Raw genomic sequence first — 19989 nt, 5'->3', positions numbered from 1 at the left:
ATGGTGTGACATAAACTTAGGCCCTGGCATGTGCTAGACAAATGTTCTACCACTGGGCTACATCCGCAGCCCAGACATTAATCTGTATCCATGTATTACTCATCTTAATGAATGTCCAATAAGTTAACAGAGGGGCATGCTGTAAAACACAGGCCATGGGTTTTATTTGTTCCGTGCTCTGAAGTCAAGTTGCCTTATGCGTAATAAAAATCCCATCTCCATTTCACTCTTCCATGCATTTAACATCTATCAGGGTTTTCTAAGGTCATTTTGGGTGCCAAGAGTACATCCCCAGATGAAGTAGACACAAGCCCACCTCGTGGAGCTCACGATGTACTGGTATCAATAGTCAGTGGCCGCCCCATGCAGCCCGACGCAGGGACAAGGCTTCTGGATCTTTGGTCAGCAGACTCCACCGTAGCTCTGGCTGTAAAGATTCCCTTTGCCATTAGTTGGCCCTAGGTTTTAAACTGTTTTACTAATGTTTTTATGCAATGGTGTTACATTTCATGAACTCCAAAGTCCCTGGGGAATGAAGAGTTGTTTTTTCAGATCGTATAACAGGCCCTTTTTTGTTTATCTATGACAAATTTACATACATTGAAAGGCACAAGTCATGTGGATTCATTAATTTAATATTTGTTAGTTTATACCATGCTGAGCCTGCTAAGCAAGTGTTCTGCAGCTGAGCCCCATCCCCAGTGTGCGCTAACATTTTTACGTAAGGAAGTGTGTAGGAGCTGCCTGTAATTCTGGTCCCCTCTGCTACAGTGCGGGATAGAATTACATATTGTGTTCAGAGCGATGGTCCCGAGGCCCTGCAGGATGCAGAATCGGTAAGAGGAGATTTAATTATGTTCATTAGGCTACTTATTAAAGCAAGGAAATGGACTGAGGCGATCTAGAGAGATTTCAGACAAAAGTGTCTTCTCATTAACCCGTAGTTAATCAGAAACCCAATTAACCAGTGCGCTCTGCTCCGGGCTCTCACTCCTTCCAGACTTACTTCTTCTTCTTTACGGCCGTGACCGAGTCACTGATCCTGATCCCGTCCTCTCGCATCCACGCCACGGAAATCAATGGATTCTTTTGCTCCCAACAGTATGAAGATTTCCAGAGAGAAACCTTTCTTTCAGAGGCTGAGAGCTGCTCTGCTTAGAAACAGACACAAATGGCACATAAGTGTCTGAATTTTGCTTTAAAAAACACTGTGGCGGTAGCAGATTGAGTCTGGGTTAGGGTTTCTGTTTGCTGTGATGAAACACCATGACCAAAGCAACTTGGAGAGGAAAAGGTTTGACTTATGCTTCCACATTAATGTTCATCACTGAAGGAAGTCAGGACAGAAACTCAAACAGGGCAGAAACCTGGAGGCAGAACGTGCTCCTTACAGGTTAACTCCCCATGGCTTGCTGGGCCTGCTTCTTGTAAGAACCCAAAACCACCAGTCCAGAGATGGCAGCATCCACAATGAGCTGAGTCCTCTCCATCAATCAGTAATTAGGAAAATGCCTACAACCTCAGTGGAGGAGTTAGAGAAAGGACAGAAGGAGCTGAAGGGTTTGCAACCTCATAGGAAGAACAACAATATCAACCAACCAGACTCCACCCCCAGAGATCCCAGGGACTAAACCACCAACCAAAGAATACACATGAGGAAGGGGGATCCATGGCTCTAGCTGCATGTGTAACAGAGGATGGCACTGTCTGGCATCAATAGGAGGAGAAGCCCTTGGTCCTGTGAAGGCTTGTTTCCCCAGTGTAGGGGAATGCCAGGGTGTTGAGATACGAGTGGGTGGGTAGAAGAGGGATCGTCCTCATAGAAGCAGGGGGAGAGGCATGGGGCAGGGGATAGCATTTGAAATGTAAATACACAAACTATCCAAACAAATAAATAAATAAACAAATAAAAGAAAGTGCCTACGAATGGTCTTAAGGAGACATTTTCTCAATAGAGGTCCCTCCTTCAGATGACTCTAGCGTGTGACACAAAAATAGTCGGCACAAGGTATGTGTGCAAATATAAGTTAAACAGGCATTTTCCCAAGTGTGCTTTTATGTTGGCACACAAAATGGGGTTGCAGTGTACATTTTCACACCTGAACATAATGCAGTTGGCTCAGACTCACTCCCTATAAACTTACCCTCCTTGTGCTCCCTTGGCTTTCATATCCTTCATCTTCCCCTTCCTCTCCAACACGTGAGAGAAAAAAGTGACAATTACTTTTCTGATTGGCTTCTTTTGCTGAACACAGTGATCTTTGGTTCCAGTTGTTTTCCTGGAAAAAAAAGACATAATTTAATTCTTTTTTTTCATAACTGAACAATACTCCATTAAGTTTATAGACCATGTTTACTTTGTTAATGTTGATGGAATCCTAGGCTGATCCCATGACTCAGCTAGTGTAACTGGTACTGTGATGAGCAGAGAATGTAGGTACCTTGGGAGTAAGCTGTGAGTCCTGAGAACATACCCAGAAGTGATATTGCTGGATCATGTGAAAGTCTACATTTTGAGAAACGTCCGTATATCTTTTTCTAGTGGCTTTTTCAATATCTTTTTACTGCAGCTGTGTTCTCTCAGCTTTTTACTCAGCCACCATACTTGCTTGGTGCTAGCTTTTCTACCCGGATGGGCTCTTACCTGCCTGGAATTGCCAGCCCAGTAAACCCTGCCCTCTGTAAGTTCCCAGGGTCGGGGTGTCTCATCGCAGCAATAGAAAACTAAGACAGAAGTTGGTACCAGGAATGGGGTGTTGCTGTGGCAGACCTGGCTGTGTTGTGTTTTGTAGGAATATGGGCGATTTGGAATTTTGGATTAGGAATGTGGTTGAACATTGTAAGCAGATATGAATGGGCTACCCTAGTAGGAGTTTGGAATACACTAGGGCTATTAGTTTTGTGGGCTGAAAGAGGCCAGTTCAAAAAGTTTCAGGAGGAAGAATATCCTAAAACGGGTTACAGACCATTCTTATGATACTTCAACAAAAACTGTGTGCAGGGTTGTATTTTTCAAAACCTACTTTAATAAGGGTTCTTAAACACTCCAACCTCTCTTATAGCCTACCAACCAAAGGTAAAGGAGGAAGATGGTTACTACAAGGTGGTCATGGACCTGTTTAGAAGTAGTTCTTGGGGGCAATTCAAATCTTTGTAGTCAGCAGTTCCAGTCCACTAGCAAACCACGAAACACAAATCAGCAGAGGCGGCTCAATCCAGAAGAAACCTCGAGGCTCTGCAGTTCTGCACGAGTCAGCTGAAGTGGCAAGAAACCAGAAGTTCTTTGGTGCATTTCTCTCTATGAGGTCATAGCAAGCAAAGATCAGAGAAGAAATAAAGGTGAACCAATGCAAGAGTGATGTCAGGGAAAAGAGTGATGTCAACATTGGCGAAACCCAAGGAAGACCAGCAAGTTGAACCAATGCCAAAGTACCATTCACTGTAGGCTGGTTTATTCTTACACTCTTTCTAAACATCACGTGTCCTCTCAAGCATCTGCTCCAGCAAAACATCACATGCCCTTTCACCAGGCAGCTTCCAGAAGAACACCAGGTGTCTGTTCTCAGCAAAACATCCTCTCAGAAGACAGCTTCCAGAAAAACATCACATGACACAACCAAGTCTCCAACAAAACCAGAAATTCCCCCTTCAACGGAGGCTGCTTTCTGCTCTTATCCTAAGAACTTTCCTGGGGTTAAGTTTAAAAGCAAAAGACTATATTTCTTGGCAGAGGACTTTTCAAGACAGCCTAGTATTGACTCCGTAACTTGTTTATCGGTGATCATTCTTACAGTTTACAAAGAAAAAAAAAAACAAGTAAGGCAGGAAATTTTATGTTACAGCCAATACTTGTGCTGAATGAGCTAAGAATAAGGAGACATTTGATCTGCACTGGAGTAAAGGGAGGGCTACCCTCAGGGAGAGACCTCACTTAACTAAGCCTCCAACTTGGGAAAGGAAAAGGCCTAAAGACTTTCCTGATCCTAAAAACAACTGCATCTAAAGACTGCTGCCAGTGTGGTTTCACAGGGTGAGGATCCACCCCAATCTGGCTGTCTATGGTTTGTTATCTATGTAGCAAAGATTCAAGAATAAAGGGTCATGGGTTCTCTCTTCACAGTTTCAGAGATCTCTGAGACCAGGCAATGTGTGGTATGGGAGTCCCTGTATGAAAGCCTTGAGAGGATTTGAGACCCTAAGAGGCCATTGGATAAAGCTACAGATGTGAAGCTTGGGCTGTGTTTGAGACCTTAATTAAGACATTGTGATGCTGAAGATGCCAGAGCTATGGAGCATTTGTTAGGAAAAGCTACACACAAGGAGTGGACCCAGCTCAAGATAAATGTTTTTCAGGCAGCGAAGTTGAAAGATAGGCCTATCTGAGCCCTTTTCTATTGGACATAAAGCTACAGGATGTGGAGTTTATTTAAACTGTTGGGTTTCAGTCTTGCTTTGATTCAATATTTCCTCATCACACCCCCATTCCTCCTTTTCGTAATGGCTTATATCTTATGTGCCACTGTATGTTGGAAATATATAATTTGCTTTTTGACTTTACAGGGGCTCAGCATGAAGATATTGCCTTGACTCTCAGAGGAGACTTGGACTGTGGACCCTCAAACAGTGTTTGGACTGTCAGTGAGTACAGGGGCTTTGGTAATTGAACTAAATGCATTTTGCATGAAAAGATATTGCTACAGTCTGTGGGGGAAGAGGAATGTGGTGTTTCGGATGAGAATGACTCGTTTATTTGAATACTTGTCACCAATTGGCGAAACTGTTTGAAAAGGATTAGGAGGTGTGACCTTGGTGGAGTAGGCGCACTGACAGCAGGCTTTGAGGTTTCAAAAAACTCATGTGATTCCCAATGCTCTCGCCCTCTCTCTGTCTCTCTCTCTGTGTCTCTGTCTCTCTGTCTCTCAGTTTTCTTTTACTTCTCACAATTCTTTAAAAAAAAAAAACTTTCTTCATTATTTAAAATACCAATCTTAATGTTTATATCGTGCAGGCAGATCAAGATCAACAACGTGATTCGAACCAGTGTTTGTTCTGAAGGTGTTCGAGACCGAGGTGTGAGGCCTGCAGTACAGAAGTTCAGTCTGAACAGGGAGGTAGATAGTTAATCAGAAGAAGCAGTCGATGCGGCAGCTGTTTCAGGAGCCCACAGGATCTTGGCTTTGAGGGTTCTTCTGAATATCTGAGCAGCTAGAAATGAAGACAGAGAAGCCAACCCACTGGCCCTCTACCGGAAAAGCATTCTGTGACTGAAAATCAATGACGGCCTTCTTAGTGCTTGGATTAGTCAGGGTTCTCTAGAGTCACAGAACTTATGGAATGTTTCTATATATTAAGAAAATGTATAGGCACAATTTACAGTCTGCAGTCTAACTAACTCAACAATGGGCATCTGAGGATGGGAAGTCCAAGAATCTAGTAGTTTCTCAGTCCCATGAAGCTAGTTGTTTTTAGATGGTCTTCCGTAGAAGTAGGTTCCAACAGACGTGCTGACTAGCAAATGCAAGCAGGTGAAGAAGAAGGAATGTTCTTCTTCCAATGTCCTTATGTATTCCTCCAGCAGAAGGTGTGGCCCAGATTAAAGGTGTGTGCCACCACACCTGGATCTGGAACTTGCTTTGTCCCAGGCTGGCTTTGAACTCAAAGATCTGATTGCCTCCATCTCCTGGGATTAAAGGCTTGCATTAACTTGCTTTGCTTCTACTTTTTATGGCCGCTATGCCTCAAGATCTCCATGTCAAGATCCAGGTCAGAAACCTGTGTCTTCGGAAATGGTGTCTTCCATTTCTGAATTATAGTTCATTCTGATGTAGTCAAGAAGAGAACCAGGAATAACCATCACCATACTCCTCCCAAAGTACAGGCCCAAATACGTCTATTAGAAATAAGGGCCTCGGGCTGGAGAGATGGCTCAGTGGTTAAGAGCACTGACTGCTCTTCCAGAGATACTGAGTTCAATCCCCAGCAACCACATGGTGGCTCACAACCATCTGTAATGGGATCAGATGCCCTCTTCTGGTGTGTCTGAAGACAGCTACAGTGTACTTAGATATTATAAATAAACTTAAAAAAAAAAACATGCTGAGCATGCTTAGCATTGGAGTGTAGAGACAGGCAGATCACCCAAGAAAAAACAGTGGGTATAGGCACACACGCCGTAACTTCAGTGTTGTTTCTGGATGGAGACAGGGAGATTCTTGAAGCTTGCTGGGCAACCAACCTAATAAGTTCCAGGTTCAGTGAGAGACTAAGGTGAGGAAGATACCCAGCATCCGTCACTGGTTTCCACATGTACATACATAGATGTACTCATCAGCACACATGTATATGCCATGCATAAACACACACACACACACAGAGAGAGAGAGAGAGAGAGAGAGAGAGAGCACATATACATAAGCATGCATATAAGTGAAATAAATACACATACCTAAAAAAATAATAAAAATAAAATTTTATTTAAAAAAGGGTGACCTTTCATCTTATCCAGTTAGGATGGTTATTATCAAAGAGATAACAAAACAAAATAAACACCCCTCTCCTAAAACAATAAGAAGGTTGTTAAAGCGAACATCAATTGTAACAGTCATAAAAACAATCTGGAAATTTCTCACAAAACTGAAAATAGAAGCCATAGGAGTCAGTGACCCCACAACTGGTGTAAGTTCAAAGACGATGTCATCGTTACCCCAAAAGACACTTGTGCTACCATGGTGATTGCAACACTGTTCACAATAGTAAGACTGTGAAATCACCCACATGCCTTTCAGAGGATGGATGGAGTTTGACATGTGGTGTATGCAGTGGAGTATTTGTCAGCCACCAAAGAGAGTGAAGCCCTGTGACTTGCAGCACACGGGTGAAACTGGAGGCCATTATGTCAAAGGCAATAAGCCAGACACAAAAAGTTTAAATGCGGTGTTCATGGACAATATTAACTTAGTCTTTTATAGGATGAAATCATATTGACGAAAGGATAAAATTTCCAACATATAAAAATAACCAGCGTTTGGGTCAACCCGGTGGCTCAGTGGGTGTAAGTACTTGCTGTTTATGACCAATGACCTGAATTTGACCCTTAGGTTGCACGGAATGGAAGGAGAGAACCAACTCCCACATTATCCTCTGATCTCCACGTGTGTGCCATGGCTCATATATGCCCACACACGTACACACAATAAATAAACTAATGTAATGACTTTAAAGGAAAACTTATATTTGAAGAGAAGGGAATGTTTATTATCCTGGTTGGCCACTCTGCATTGTATGTGTTGAATAAACTATATAAAGACATTCAAAGATCATGCAGCATTGAAGTGTCTTTGGTTAATTAAAAAATAAACCATGTAGTTGAATAGATAGATTTATGTGCACTTTATTATGTACCCAATCTGGGGGTATTGATTTAGCTGGGTCACTAAGCTACTGAAATGAGTGTGGCCAGGTGCAGACATGTAAAAATGGGAGAGGGAGGCAGGGAGGGAGAGAACTTTTCCGGGTGGGAATGAATAAGAGGATGTATGATTAATCCAGGTGTGGTAGTGCTTGCTCTTAATCCCAGCAGAGGCAAGTGGACCTCTGAGTTTAAGGCTAGCCTGGTCCATATAGTAAGTCCTTGTGACAGCCAAAGTTATACAGAGAGAGATGGAGAGACAGACAGACAGACAGAGTTCCAGACTTTACTAGAGCTGGAGAGATGGCCCAGTGGTTAAGTGTATTATTGCTCTTGCAGAGGACTGGGGTTCAGTTTCCACACTCACTCGTGAAGCAGCTTACAGCTTTAACTCCAGTCTCGGGATATGTGAGCGCTCTGGCTTCTGTGGGCACATGCATGCATTCGTTACTCATAAACTCATGGATTTTCACGCACATACAAATGAGTAAAAGCAATAATAAACCTTAGACAAAAACCCTCAACAACAACAACAAAACAGTACTGTTGTGACCCAACCCTGTCCCACCAACACAAACCTATGTGTCATCACTAAAAGAGAAGCCTAATTTCTGGCCCATGTACACACACTTAAAAGAGAATTCTCCCCGAAGAAGTGGCTGACAGAGGGTGCATGTCAGACCTGTATTTAGAAAGCCACCCAGAGCGGTGGTGGTACATGGTAAAAAAAAAAAACACCAACCAGGACGCTCATACACGTTAAGTTCAAATTCAAGACAAGGCTGTCTCTGCATGTACTCTCTTCCAACTTTAGTTTCACAACGTGGACGACTGAGGTTTCAGGTCTAGCACAGATCTCCAACCCCATGTCCGCGCCATGGACTTCCTTTGAAACCATGCACTCAAGACCTCCGGACAGTCCCTCCGTAAACACGTAGGGATGTGCTGCCCTCTACAGGACACATGGGTACCTACAGCCTCTGGCACTACTGAAGCGCAGTCCTGCAATGTGCTTCGCGTTTGTTCCTTTCCACTGAGCGGCGCTGCTGTTCCAAGTGTCACTGTCCTGTCTGCAAGGGGCAGGAAAACTCCATTGAGTGCAGGAACCAGGTGTAAAAGGAAATGACAGGGAGGTAGGAGCAGAGGGAGGTTGAGGAAGGAAGCTAGCGGGCTTCCTGCCCAGGGTCCTTCCTTAGAATCCCTCTCATCTGACTCTTTCAATAAGGAAAGCCACCCCCAGTCTAGAACAGCCTGTTCTTGGATTACTTCCAACGGTTCTCAAACCTGGATCCAACACAGTCACCAGGGGAACTGTCTTACAGACTTCCAGATTGCATCCCAAGGAAGTCTGGTTCCCGGATATGGGGAGACACCCGGTCACCTCTCCCTAAAATCTCACCAGATGATGTTGATGTGTGGTTCACAAAAAAAGGGGGGCGGGGAGCGGAGGCCATCTTAAGGGGCTTGGTCCTGTGGGAGTCTGTGAACACAGCTCCCTTTTCTCAGTTCAGTATCAGCCAACAGAGTTCTGCGGTTCCTCTAGGGCTCTGCATGCTGTTCAGTTTCCTGAAGCCCATTTAGTGAGTGGCCCTGTGACCCAGCTTGTCACAGATTCCAAGGACCAAGCTGCATTGTCCCCTTCAGTGTGCTGAGCATCCTAGGGAGGGAAACAGGACAGGACCTGGCTGTCCTCAGCAGCATTCGGATCTGGGTTTCTGTCCTGCCTTTAACAGTTTCCTCACTGTGGAATGATTTAAAATGTTTCCTGTTTCCTAATCCTGACTGCAAGAGATCAATCGCCTGCTTCTGAGGCTGACACAAGCCGCCAATGTACTGGGTGCTCAGGCTGCCTGTGGTGTCTAGTGAGTGTCAGCGCCTCCCAGCGGTGAGGACAGCCTTACTACTCTTGTAGTGCCCAATCTCCTCAATACCCCCCACTCCCATGAACCCACTACGCATGTGGGATTTTTATTCCCTGCTCTGAAGACAGCTGCTTGGCCTCAGCACCAACATCCTGCAAAGAAAGGAAAGCAAAGACGTGTCCATCCTCTGGAGAATCAAGGCTCTTGGACAAGCTCACAGGGTCACCAGGCATTTCTCCATGGCAGGACTTGAGCCAAATGGCCCACACTCGTTCCTGTGACATATGGGAAAAATCACAATTATGGCGTTCTTCCCTCCAGTCTGTCCTTGCTAACAGGCAGATGTTACCACACAATTCTTCACCCATTGTGTCTTTCTTTTCTTCATAAAGAACGCAATGTACTTTGTATCACCTTAGCCATTTTGTCGGCATAGTTGGGAAACAATTCTATCCTACCTCTGTTACCCGGGATCATCTCCTTCTCAGTATCTTACCTCCTTGTGAAGGGGCCTGGCATTCAGACTCAGCATCTTGGTGTTTGTCCATCCCTCTGACTAACACGCATTGGTTCCATGGCACATTCTGTGGGTCCACCCGTTTACTCCCTGTGCACTTCCAGCTATGCCATTCTAATCTAGACCCTTATTATTTCTGATCTGTGGAGTGCAGTGACTTTCCTATCTTACTCTTAGTCCAATTTTATACTGGGGCAGGGGGTGAGGTCTGGCAGGAATCGATCCCAAGACCTCACCTGCTTAAGTTATCTTCGTCCATAAATGCTTTTCATTATGACATCTCTTCATTCATAAACACCTTCACTGAAGCTGAGCGTGGTGGCACAAGACATTATCTCAGTACTCAGGAGGCTGAGGCAGGAGGAACAAAAGTTCAAGAACAATCTGCCCTACATGGTGATACACGGCCAGCCTTGGCTACACGGCAAGACTGTGTCTCCATGGGACAGAGAGGTATGTAATTAAAGTAATTAAAGGTGATTTCTAGTCTCTCAGAGGACCTGGATTCTGTTCCCACCACCCACATAGTGGCTCACAACTATCTGTAGCTCCAGTATAGAATAGTGCACATAAAATCGTGCAGGGGTGTGTGTGCTCGGTGTTTGCTTAGCTTGCACAAGACTCTGGATTTGATGCCAAACACTGCAAGGACACACTTTCAGTGACATGACAGCCTGGGACACAAGCTTCTTTTCGATATGCCCTAACCCATCCTTCTGACATTATTTCTAATAAGCATGAGGTGATTCCAGGTGATTTCAAGGAAATGACCAAAAGAGGGAGCCATTGCTGTTGTGAAAAGTGTGAACCCAGACAGCTTTGAGACCACAACAGTGCTGCTTTGATTAGAGTTCTCATTTCTAAGAGTGTCTTTCCAAGCCTCGGATGATGGACAAACACATACCATCTGGAAAATATGGATAAAAATGGTTCTCACAGAAGCCTGATCTGGTGGTGCAGGTAATCTCAGCACACAGGAGGCAGAGATGGGGAATTTCTGTGCGTTCAAGGCCAGCTTGGTCTACATATCAAGTGTCAGGACAATTAGGGGAAACAGAGAGACCCTGTCTCAGGCAACAACAACAACAACAGTAATGTCTGCATTGTTTGAATTTGTAAAATAATAGAAATACAGTTCCTTTTGAAATGGGAGAATCCAAACTACTAGAAAAATTTTGCTGTCCACTGCTTCTGGCCTTGGCAAAATGGCCCTTGTCTTTTACCTGCATAACTATAGAGTCTACATGCATAGTGCTCCCTGCTCCTGGACCACGGAAGAGCCTGCCTGCATGGTGCTCCCTGCTCCTGGACCACGGAAGAGCCTGCCTGCATAGTGCTCCCTGCTCCTGGACCACGGAAGAGCCTGCCTGCATGGTGCTCCCTGCTCCTGTCTGTGAGTCCTTTAATTACTTCTTTGCTCAGCAACCAAAACACCAAAACATGGCTTCTGAATATAAGCCATGCCATGATACCTCCCTGCTCAAGCCCTTCCTACTGCTTCCTCGTGCTCTTGAGACAAAACCTGGGCATCCAGAAGGTTCTTTGCCTCTTCAATTACTGTGCTCCATATACAGACATTTCCCTTGCCCCCGAAACCTGCCTACCTCTCTGCATTTGTTTTTTTTTTTTTTTTTGTTCCTCTCCATGTGACCTCTTCCCTAGATCTATGTCCTGGGTGTTCTTCCTGTTCCCCACCTTGGATGTCACCTCAGAAATTCATAATTCCACACATCTACAGTCAGCCTTTGGTTCGGTAATCATCTTCTTTCATACTACGTATCAAATGAAATCCTTTGCCGTCAGTTTGTTGCCCACTTCCCCATGACATCGCCAGTGGCAGCAAGGATTCTTTTTGCTTACCACAGCCGAATCCCTAGTACTCAACAGCACTTAAGCTGTCATGAGCACCTATGACATGGTTGCTGAGTGAATGAATGGACTGTCTTGGAGCAATGTTGATGGACAGCAGACAAGATTGTTCTGTCTCTGAAAAGACCCTACTTTGGAAAGGAATCTCCCCTGAGTACAACCGTGTCTAACACTCCCCCCACCCCCATTTGATCTGGTCCTCCCTGAAACTATGGAGTTACCGTCTTATAGTCATCAGTGGCCTTAGGTCTCTCAGGACCAGTTGTGGCTCTTGGGATCCTAACATTCCTGTTCTCCTCCATTCCTTGTCAAAGTTCTCTGTGAAACCCAGGCATCACACAAATATCCTGCTTGGGAATAATGGCCATGCAAGAGGGATGCCACCTCGAAGTACCCATTTTAGAGAGCAGTTTTCATGTCACCATGTCTCTAGTCTGTCTTCCTTCCTTTCCTTTCCTTTTCTTTTCTTTATTTCTTTTTTTAAGATAAGATCTCACTATGTAGTAGTGAGTTCTTTGCTGGCCTGAAACTTGCTGTATAGAGCAGCCCAGCTCAGAACTCAAAGAGATCTGTCTGTTTCCACCTCCCTAGTGTTGGGATTAGAGGGGTGCACTATCACACCCTCACCTCTTTTATAATCTTTGTCACTGGGGTCCACATATCGTAGCCTTTCGTCAATATATTTAAATATTTTCTAGACTCAGCAGGTTCAACAAAGAAGAAGATTTGAAAGTACCTTTTTTATTTTTAAATTTATTTATTTTATGTAAGTACACTGTAGCTGTCTTCAGACACACCAGAAGAGGGCATCAGATCTCATTACAGATGGTTGTGAGCCACCATGTGGTTGCTGGGATTTGAACTCAGGACCTCTGGAAGAGCAGTCAGTGCTCTTAACCACTGAGCCACCTCTCCAGCCCTTGCCAAGTTTTTTATTGGTACATAGAAAAGCTTTTGGATTTTGCCATTGATTTCTTTGTCCCACCACTTTGCTGTGTGTGTTCACCAAATCTAAGAGTTTTCTGGTTGAGTCTTTAGGGTTTCAGTATAGTCTCATGTTTGCTCTCTGTCTTTCCTTTCTCATTTATATCCATTTATTTTTCATCTTGTTTTATTAGCTAATTCTAGCCAAGTTTTCAAGCATTCTATTAAGAAGAGAGAAAGCAGGTATATTTCCATGGTTCCTGATTTTTAAGAAAATGCTTTTTGTTTTTTTTTTTTTTTTCCATTTAATATAATGCTGGCTATAAGTATATACATATATATAGTTTATTTTTCCTGACAGAAGCAGTAGTTTATTTGTTGTTTAATGTTTTTAAATTATCTTTTGTATTTTCACTGAAAAAAAAAAAAAACCACACAGTGTGGTCTGATCATGCTTTCCCCTCCCCCAACTCCCCTCAGATCATCTGCATCACGCATTCTCCTAACTCGATGACATTTTCTCCCTCTCTTCCTTCAGAAAAAAAAGAGAGAAGCAAACAAACAAAAACAGCAACAAACAAGACAAAATAACTGCCCTCCTCCCAGAAACAAGAAATTCACACGCACGTGCTCACACACACACACACACACACACACACACACCACCACCACCACCACCACCACCACCACCACCACCACCACCACTACCACCAACAACAAGTAAAACTCAAACACTAAACTGGAAACCATAAAATACAAGCAAAAGACCAACAAGACACAAAAACAATGCCCAGTCAAAGTAATGAGACCAAAAGTCTATAACAAAATCAATAAGTTTATTTTGTGTTGGCCGGTGCTTACTGTGACTGGCTTGCTGGCTTGCTGGATTGTTTGCTTTCTTCACTGGTTCTGGAATGTGATAACGTTCTTCTCTTTTGTATTTTATTGAAATAGGTCTGTCAGAAATAGGCAGTATGTCCATCCAGTCCTGATTTTTTTTTTTTTTGGGTTGTTGGGTTTTGTTTTTGTTGTTGTTGTAGTTGTTTGGTTAGAATCCTGCTCCTGCTTTAAACTCCTCTTGTTTAGATCTTTTATATATAAACTCTATACCCTCCTTATTTAAGATTGGTAGGTTATATGTATCTAGGAATTTATCCGTTTCCTTCAAATGCTTTCCCCCCCTGCTTTCAAACTATCCCCTAAAGGTCTTAGGGGTTTTGCTAGAATTGGTTGTAGCACACCTTTTTCCTCCACAGCTCTATACATTTAGTTTCCCCCCGACCCCACTCCAGATTGGCAAGGGATTTTTTTTAAATCACAAGACAGGCATGAGGTAATTGTCAACTGAGGGACACTAAACAAGCTACCTTCTGAAAATTGTGAGATGGCTCCTCGATAAAAACCATTGGCCACTGAGCTTGGCAACTGGAATTAGATCTCTGGGCTCCAAGTAGTGCACGACGTAGTCTTCTGATCACCCCACGTGTGCCCTGTGGCATACCCCTCAAAATGCAAGCGAATAAATGAAATGAAAATCTCAGGGCTGGAGAGAGGGCTCAGCAGTTAAGAGCACTTGCTGTTCTTCAAGAGGGCCTGAGGTCAGTCTCCAGCACCTGTTTCAGGTCACTCATGACCACCTGTAGATCCGGCATCAGGGGATCTAATACCTTCCTCTGGCCTTAAAGGTACCCACACACGTGTGGATACACACACACACACACACACACACAATCATTTTAGAAGGAGGGGCTGGGAGGTGGTTTGGCTGCTCTTCTAGAGGACTCAGGTTTGATTCCCAGCAGCAACACGGTGGCTCACAGCTGTCTGTAACTCCATTTCCAGGGGATCGGATGTTCTCGTTCCACCTCTGCAGTCACCAGGCATGCGTGTGGTGCCCAGATGTGTGTCAACACAAACAAAATTAATTAATTATATTAGAAAATGTTAAAAGGCCAGCGGAGGCCAGCAGGCCAGTGTGGAAAGGTGTGGACGGATATATCTTGTTCCTAGATCAACCTCCACTTTCCGGGAGCTGTTTTAATACGTTCGCCCAGAAACAAGGCCAAGGAACAAGTGACTGACAGCACTAAACCCATTCCCCTTTAGAGCGGCTTCTCTCCAGTGTTCCATGGAGGGACAGAAATCTGACAGACACACGGTGGACATCCAAAGCACCCAAACATAATGGCAACAGAGGGGCATGAGTGGGAGCTAGGAAAAAATGATAAAACCTTTAAAAATTTAGAAAGTCGAGGGCCGGCAAGATGGCCCAGTGGGTAGAGACCCTTGAGCAAAGGCTGATGATGTAAATTGTTTTTAATTCCAGTTAAAACTTGCTTTAGCATTGGAAAAGTCTAATACAATTTGTCGATTGATTTTCATATTAAAGAGATAATACACTCCATGAGTAACTGGCATAAAACAAGAAAATTAATTATTTTTTTATCTTAATTTTTAAAAATCATTTTATTTTCTATGTATGGGTGTTTTTTTCTGCATGTAGGTCTGTGCCTCCAGACAGCAAGAGATCTCCTGGAACTGGAGTTTTAGATGCTCGTGAGCTATCATATTGGTTCTGGGAATTGAACCCAGGTCCTCTGTAAAAGCAAGGGCTCTCAACCACTGAGCTGTCTCTCTAGCCCCAATTCATTAAGAGATACGTCTTGTAATGCTAGGCACAGGTGTGAACGTCTTTAATTTGATGCCTGCAAACCTCCTTGTATTAGTTATCCATTGGTGCATAACAAATCACTCTGAAGCTTAATGGGGAGACTCAATATACATCTGCGTCCGGTCCCAGTCTTTTATGGGATGGGATCAGGGTAGCCTAGGTTGGCCTTAGCTCAGAGGTTCTCTTGAAATCGGGGTCAATAATGCTAGCCAGTACTGTAGTCACCTGAATGTGTGGCTGAGGCTAGCCCCAAGCCCACAGTGATGCTATTACAAAGCACAGTGCCTTGTAGTCCAACTTCCTGCTGTCTCTCCCTTAAAGGAACACCTTCGGATTCACTATACGGAAGAAACACACGGATGCGTACAGACGAGGAAGCGAGAGTTTTTATACAACCCAGGAGAAAATAAGCTAGTAAGTAAATGGTAATAGTCAAATGCAAAGATAAACTCTGGTAAAGCTAAAGAGCACATTTTAGACAGAGAATTCCGTCTGTAGTTGTCTGTTCTACAAAAGTCCTGAAGCTTGAGCTCTGGAGACAAGACTGTGTAAGAAAACTAAAAAGTCACCAAAAGAGAATACAGTATACATAGTACATTGTACACATAAAAGGAATGCTGCATTCCTGTCTTAAGAAAGGACCTGGGACTGGAGAGAGAGCTGAGCGGTTGAGAATGGTTCCTGTCCTCTCAGAGCTCGGTCCCAAGCACCTACATCAGGTTGTTCATGTGATCTGACACTCTCTCTGACTTCTGTGGTCAACACACACACACACACACACACACACACACACACACAGAAAGAGAGAGAGAAAGAGAGAGAGAGAGAGAGAGAGAGAGAGAGAGAGAGAGAGAAACACAGATACACACGCAAAGATTAAAATCATAAAAATACCAAAAAGGAGAAACTGGGATATAATATGAGAAACCGGAGGAGCAGAGCTAGATAGGACGGTGATCGCATGCTTCAGAAACAGACAGTGCTGCATATCGGTTATTAGCACATATGTAAATATGGACCATGCACAGGAGTTATAGGCATCAAATTCAAGATGGCACTACATCTGTGGAGTGGATGACAGGGAGAGAGGTGACAGGAAAATGGCCGAGGCTTCAAGTGAACCTGGAACATTTATTTCATCTTTAGATAAGCCAAAAACAAAAAGTGTTGGGATTTAATGGTGTAGTGTAATGCATACAAGTATTTTTATGTCACAGTTCTAAATGTCTTGTATTTTTAAATGCTTAATACTATGTAGAAAAGAAGGAACGTCAAGCTAGAGAAAACTCTTCCCCTCCCAACGATGGCACCTGACCCAGAGAACTTCATGTGAGAGTTCTCCAAGCACAAGTGTAAAGGTCAGAGGACAATTTTGTGGCGCTGGGTCTTTCCCTCCAGCTTTATGTGGGTGCCAGTGTTTGAACTCAGGTCTCCAGGCCTACACTGCAAGCACCTTTATCCACTGAGCCGTCTTGTTGGCCCATCCTAGTGGGTTTTAATAGTTCTTTGTAGTGGATATTTCTTTTTAACACGATATATTAAGAATGTTCCCATTTCTATCAATCTTTGATTTGGTTTGTAAGAAAGGGTTTTGGTTTCACAGGGCGTTTTAAAGCCTGATTAAATGGTTTTTTTATTTTTATTTTAATATTTTATTGAAAAATTTAAAAGAGGTGAACATACCATCATGGTACATCTCAGTGAATATTAATTCTTTTTTTTTTTTTACTTTTAATTGATTCTTTGTAAATTTCATATTATGCACCTCAATCCCTCTCATCTCCCTACCCTCCTGTATCTGCCCTCTGCTCTTACAACCTTCCCCCAAAAGGAAAAAACTAAAAAAAATTACAAAACAAAACAGAAAAGCATCTTATCGTGGCTAAAGGGCTCTGGCTTCTGCTACACCAGCAATCCTGGATCCTCAATTGGACTCCGCTGGAATATTCTGTTATTGCCGAGTCGCTCCAGCAGCTCATAGATGAGGTAGAAGTTGGGGTGGACCAACTCAAAGCCCTGGATCTGGGTAGTAGCTGGGTTGGTCAGCTCCCTCGCTCTCCCACACCCGCACCACCAGGGTGCGCTCTCTAGTATGGTCCCAGCAGCAAGGGGCGCGATAGGCTCTTCCACTTTTATGCCCTGGGGCAGCTCACCCACACCCACACCACCGGAGCCAGCTTTACCGTGGGACCCGCTCTGAGGAGTACCGCAGCCAGAGAGGGGCTGGGCCAACTCTGGGCACGCCCTCCGGGTCAGCTCACCCAGAGTCCCTGTCACTAGGGCCAGCTTTATGGTGCTGCCCAAATGATGAGGTTCAGGGCCTGCTTTCCCAAAAGCTACAGCCGGTGAGGGGTGGGGTCAGCCGGTGACAGTGAGTCATGACCTGGAGCCATCTCCCCTGAGTGCTGCAGACAGCCAGGGACTGGGCTAGCTATGCACAGCTCTTGGACATCAGCGTGGTCTCAGGTAGCAGCCCAAACCAGGGATGTCCGCGTGGTCTTTAGTGGTAAGAGGAGGCATGGACACCCCCACACACCCCTGCTTCTGCATAGTGATGACCCCAGACATGGGCTGGGATTTCACCACTGTCACGGGTGGCAGGACTGGCTTGTCACAACAGGCTGGTCCTCTCTACCTTCTGGTCTCTAGTTCCCCCTCTCTTTATGATGCTCCAACTGTTCTGCCTCTCCTTCTCTCCCCTCTGCCCGCCACATGCTTGCACACAGTCGTGGCTCCCACTGTCAGTTGGCGATGTTGCTAGCTGTCCTCTGGGTGTCTACAACTAGCCCTGGCTGTGTGGCAGTGGGCTGGCTTCTAGGTTGCCTGGTTAAAATCTAAGTGATGCTTTTACTTGAATAAATGTCAAGCTAGTCCCCAAGCCTAGCGGCCTCTGTTGTCTTCGTCAGTGACATAAATGTGGTGACTTCTGTTTCCTACCACACTCCAGTCTTTGTCTTTTCCTACCTGGATCTCTGAAACGAGGCCATATTGTCTCCACCTCTGGCTCCACCCAGTTCTGTCCATCTTTCATGGCTGCTAAAAAAGAAGCCACTTTCCCACAAAACTGTTTGTTGTTTAAAACTTCCAGCGGGAGCTGAGGAATGGTTCAGAGTTAAGAACACTTTCTGCTCATCCAGAGGCCCAGGCTGTTTTCTAGAATTCCTGTGTGGTGGCTAACAACCGCCTGTAATGCCAACTTGGGGGGATCTGACACCCTCTTCTGGTCTTGGCTAGTACCCCGCCCCCACCAAGCATGTGCAAAGACACCCTCTTGCATATAAATTAATAAATAATAAAGTTAAAAATTGTCTGTGTGTGCACATGTGCATGCATGTGTGTGAGAGTGTTTCTGTGTGTGTGTGTGTGTGTGTGTGTGTGTGTGTGTGTGTGTGTGTATTTCTCTGGATTTCCAGTTGTCTCAGTGATGACGAACCTCAGATGAAGCACAGGGCCCTTCCACACCTGCACCCTACCTAATGTTCCAGCCTCCTCCCACACTACACTTACTTCAGCCACAGCGACTCATACAGCTGACCCAAAGGGCACTATTGTGTCACAGGGTTTATCCCCTTTCTACAAAGCCTTTTTTCTTTGTCCCTCTCATTGAGCTTACTGTCACTTTTTTCTCTCAGACTCATTCAAACCTTTGCTTCTTTTAGGCAAATATTCTTCCCCGCCCCTCTGTTCCTTTAGGAGCCTCTTCAAAGCTCTCTTATCCTCCACGGAACCCCTCCTCTGCCTTTTCCCTTGTTCGTTCTTTCTTTTTGGTTTTGAGATGGTCTCGGTCAGCCGGCATGCCCCTGTCTCAGCTTCCTGACTGCTCTGTGGTTAGGGGAGCTTACTGAACTATCAGGAAGACCAGAGTTTAGATCCCACAAACCACAGAAAAGCCTGCCAATACCTATGGCACCAGCGCCAAGGGGCGTGGCATTCTCTTTTGGCAGACACACACATACATGAATAAATAAAATAAATCCGGGACAAAAAAGTAGAACCAGGCATGGAGCAGGCACGCCTTTAATCCTGACACTCAGGAGGCAGAGGCAGGTGGTTTTCTGGGAGTTTGAAGGCAGCCTGGTCTAGATAGTGAGTTCCAGGCCAGCCAGGGCTACACAGTGAGACCCTATCTAAAAAGGAGAAACCAAACCATATAGCATAGTGTCAAGTATTAGTAATGAAAAGCGTGACATCACTAGGCGGGGTTAGTATCTTATAAAGCATGACATCACTAGATGGGGTTAGTATTTTGCTTTTTGGTTGTCTCCCTTCGTTGTCATATTTCTGGGTCTAAAATACTTTGAAGAAAATATCTAAGGAAAGTAAACTAAAATAGACAAAGGTTGAGAAAGCGGGTTGTAGAGAGGTCCTTAGGGAGAGAATCTGATACAGTGTCCATTACACATGTATGGGAATGTCAAAATGAAGCCCATTTATACAACTAATATACAGTAATTACAATGCCTAAGTAAAAAAAAAAAAAATTGGATGGTAAACCTAATGTATCTTAATGGAATCTTAATGTATCAACTTCTGCATATCCCGGGAGATTAAAGAACATCTATGTTCTGAGCCAAGCATGATGCCACATTGCCTTTAATCCCAGCACCCGGGAGACAGAGACAGGCAGATCTCCGTCAGTTTGAGGCCAGCTTGGTTTATAGAGTTCCGGGACGGTCAGGGCTACACAGGGAAACCCTGTCTCAAAACAAAACAAAACACAGCAACAACAAAGACAATA

The sequence above is a fragment of the Micromys minutus genome (genome assembly GCF_963924665.1).
Source record: "Micromys minutus genome assembly, chromosome: 2".
In the NCBI taxonomy this organism is placed as follows: Eukaryota; Metazoa; Chordata; class Mammalia; order Rodentia; family Muridae; genus Micromys; species Micromys minutus.
The sequence above is the reverse complement of the archived record's forward strand: the minus strand, read 5'-3'. Positions refer to the sequence as shown.